A 4,703-nucleotide genomic window follows, 5' to 3' on the forward strand; every position below is an offset into this window, starting at 1 on the left:
GTATATATATATATATATATATATATATATATATATATATATATATATATTCGGGTAATAAACGTTTGAATAAATCGACGGTGAAAAAAATTATTCGAGTTTAATTAATTAAACGGTTAATAATAATTTTATTATTATTATTATTTTTTTTTTTGTGTTCGATTCACTCATCGATTGGTTTTTTTTTCCTGTTGTGTTGGTAGCACTGTTTGATTGTTTAATTATTTGTATTTCGAAAAGGTAAGAAGACATGTTAAATCCTTTATATAAAAGTTTACATTGAAGCATAAGGTTAATAATAATCGAATTTTATTAATTTATTTTTTTATTATTAAATTATTTATTTATTTAAAAAATTTAATAAATTAATCAACCAATAGAAAAATAACAAACCTTTACATTTCCCCTAATAATAATAATAATAATAATAATAATAATAATAATAATAATAATCGTTTCGTTTTTTAAACGTTAATTTAATTATACTTAATTATTATTAATTTTATAATTTTTTTTTTTTAAATTTTTATTAACGATTTATGCATGACAGTGAGTAATCTTAATAATTAATCGATTATTAATCAATAAATAAATTTTTTAAATGAAATTTTAGTGATTCTCTTAAAATAAAAAGTAAAAAAAAGAACCTGTTAGGGTTAAAATTTTTTTTTTTTTGTTTCAACCTTACTTAAATATAATTCATTCATTCATTTCTTTTTTTTTTTTTTTTTAAAGTACGTAAGATTTTTTTTAAACAATATAAATGAAAAAAAAAAAGGATGCTGGGATTCATCTTTTTTGGTTCGAAAAATAGAAAAAAAAAAAAAATCTTCCTGTTTACTCTGACATAGAAAATAATGTCTTCAAAGGTGGTTGACGTGTGAATAACATTTTGCAGATACCAATTTTATTTTCCAAGTATTTTTTTATTTTTTTTTTAATGGGGGGGATCATTTATTATAACTTATGAATACTTGAAATTTTTTTTTCGTATTAAATAAAAAAAAAAAATTGATAATGAATTTTAATTTAATAATAATAATAATAATAAAAAATAAATAAATGTAAGACATTGTGATTCTCGTATATAAACGATTTATTCTATTTACTAAAGTTCTTTGACTCCGCCTTAAATTCATTTTTAAACGTTTCTAATTGCGGCAGTGACTCTTTTTAAATTTTTTTCTTTTCTTTCTTTTCGTTCTCCCTTTCTTTTTTTTTAAACAAAAAAAAACCCCGATTCTGCGCTTTTTACATTTAATAACCTTTCTGTAATTTTTCTTTTCCTGATGCATAAAACAAAAAACAATTTTTTTTTTTGTTAAAATTACGTAAACATTATCCGCATTAAGCACAATGCAACGGTTTATTGACGTTTTTCCCCCTTCCTCGTACTACGAATTACCAACGTAAACTTTTTTTTGTTTTTATTTACTCTATGACTTTATTTTATATACACACGCACTATATTTTGTATATTTACCCTTTGGGGATAAAAAAAAACAATGGCTACCATTTAATTTAATAAATTATCAAATCGAATTGATTTTTTTAAAATGATAATTTATAATATATTTATTTGTTAAACGTTGAGTCTCGTTCGTTATTTATTTATAATAAATAATTAAAAATAAAAAAAATTTTTAATTTTTTTTTAATTTTTGTTAGTTTTATTTGAAATTTAAACGTTCATTAAATTTTCCAGGTCGACGCTCCCTCTTTTAATTTTTTAAAGCTCCGCCTACATTCCAATGAATTCTATCCGAGCCAAAACTAAAACATTTTTTTTTAACAACATACAACAACAAATTTAACTTTTACAAATTTTTTTCTTTTTTTTTTTTTTAATAATAAAAAAAAAAAATTATTGTAATTGTTAAATCCTCTCATTGTAATTTTGTCCATTATGTAATTGATTCGGTGATGAATATCGTAAAATTTATTTTTCAAAAAAAGTCATGGAGTTAAAAGTTTTTAAAAAATATACCTCTACCTGATTGTTGTATACCTGTTTTCAAAGGATTCATATCATTGGTACTACCTAAAAAAAATAAAAATACCTGAACGAATGATCCAATCAACAACTGATGTTAAATAAAATAAGAAACAAAATGTAAGATTTATTAATTTTGTCAGCCATTTTGTTTTTTAAAAAATTGTTGATTTACATGGTTTTTAAAGGTACAGTTTTTTATAAAAAAAAATGAAACCTTTTTTTTTTTTTCATTATCATTTATTTCAAATAATTCAAAGGGAAATTTTCAAAACTGACAATTTTTTTTTTTTTTTTTTTTAAATGATCAAATAATTTTTATTATTCCTGAAATATGTTATTATACAATAAATTATTATTATTATTTTTTCAATTGTAAAATTAAATTTGAATTTAATTTTGAAAAAAAATTAATTTATTTATTTCTGTTTTAATTTTTTTTTTTTTTTTTTTTTTGGTTTTTCCTCAACGGGGGATCCCTTAATTTTTTGTAAATTGTTTACATTATTCATTATGTTTACATTAAAACTTGCTACTTAACAAAGTTCTTACATGCGTTCCAGTGCCGTCTTCCGGTTTTCAAAATATCATTCGAATTTTATTTTAAATTTGCCAATATGTATATAAATAATAAAAAATAAGTAAAATTAAACATGGCGTAAAAAAAAAAAAAAAATAGTTCATCAAAGTGTCATTCGAACATAATAATGCTTTTTAATAGAATTTTTTTTTTAAAACTCTTCGTTAAACATTTTAAAAGAAAATTTTTTTTTTTTTTTTTTAAATATATTGCGTACTTGAAATTGCGGTTATAAATTTTATATATAAAAAAGTTAATAAATAAATAAATAAATAAAATTTTTTTTTTTTAAATTTTACAATGAACTAATAATAATAATAATTTTTTTCAAAAGGAGAAGAAAATATAAATTTAAATTATAATTGATTCAGACTAAATTATGTGACAGACGTCTTGAGTGGTTAAATCATTATTATTATTATTATTATATGTTGATGATGAAGTTTCAAAAAAAAATGGTTTAAATGATTTTCTTGTGTTTTCATTTAAAAAAAAAAAAAAAAAAAAGGGTGTTATAATAAATCATTTCTTCCTCTTCTTCTTCTTATTTTTTTTTTTCTTTAAATTTTTGGTACCACTTTGAAGAGGTGTTGATTAATAAAATATCATTGATGATTATAATCCCTAAAAATTAGAATTCAAAATGAATATTATTATTATTATTATTATTATTATTATTATTATTAAAATGTAAAAAAAAAAAAAAAAATTTTATTAAGTACAATAAGTTTTAATGTGATACCATTTTAATTTTTTTAAAATTTTTCCTTTTAAAATGTTAACTACAAAAATTTTGTTCAGTGTTTTAGTATGATGTTGTTCTTTGTTAAAAGGGTTTTTTTTTTTTTTTAAAAAAAAATATCCTCATTTTAATAAAGGTTTTTAAAAAATTTTGCCAAAAACTCTTTGGCCACGGGCAATGGGCGAGAATCTTACAAAGCCAGCGACGATTGGACCATGCCGCCGAACCACCCACGTTGAACACATGTTTCCCCGTTGTGCCGGTGAAGGATAGCATAAACAAAATGACACATGATGTTTAGGGATTTTTTTTTTTTTTTTTTTTCCATCTCGTAACCAGTATTTTTTATTTTAAATAATAAAATTCAATTTTGATGTATTCAATCTCATCTCAAAAAAAAAAAAAAAAAATCATCAAAGAAAATTAAATTTATGATGGCCAATAATAATTATTATTTTTTTCTTCTTATTCATTTCATTATTTTTCATTAAAATTTTTTTTAATATTGAAATATATATTTATATTTAATAATCTTAAATTTTCATTTATTATATTTAATGTATTTTATAAGCACAATTAGACATATTTAATTGAAAACAAAAAAAAATTTCCATAATTTATTTTATATGGTTATAAATTTTTAAAGATGGTGGTACTTTACCTTATTGTATTAGTATAATGATTGTATTTAAATTAATTAATTAATTTAATGATTGTATGATACAATAATATTTTACTTAAATAGCTTTTGTTCAAGAATGTACCTTGAAAAAAATAAAATAAATAAATTTAGTATAAATAAATAAATATCAGTTACAAATAAAACATAAATGGCGCCTACCTGTTGTTTTAACCTTTGACTTGTCATGTTGAAAACAGAAAAAGATCCAAGAAACCCATTTATTATTATATATTTAAACAATCCACACAAAATTTGTTTAAAAAAAAATAATGTTCTTTTTTTTTTTTTTTTAAAAAAATTAGGTATGTTAGTCGATAGAAAAAAATAAAATTGACATTTTGAAGAGGGAAAAAAAGATTTTCATGTAAAAATTTTTAAATTGCCTAATTTCAAACGTCAATGAATTGTTTTTTGTTTAAAACTTTCAAATATCATATATAATAATTTAAAATATGTTTTGTTGATATATTTAATATAATATAATTGTTTTAAACAAACAAACAAACAAAAAAAAAAAGGGTGAATTTTTTGTTTTTGTGTCTATGGTCTACAAAAGTTTTTTGTATATATTCATGTTTAACATTTAGCCATGTTTTAAAATGTAATGCTTGAATAGATAAAAAAAAAAACAAATAATTTTCAATTTTTTATTTATTTAAATAATAATTGTTTAATCCAAAACCTTAATAATACAAAAAAAAAAAAA

This window comes from Pediculus humanus, genomic scaffold, assembly GCF_000006295.1.
Source record: "Pediculus humanus corporis 1103172108253 genomic scaffold, whole genome shotgun sequence".
In the NCBI taxonomy this organism is placed as follows: Eukaryota; Metazoa; Arthropoda; class Insecta; order Psocodea; family Pediculidae; genus Pediculus; species Pediculus humanus.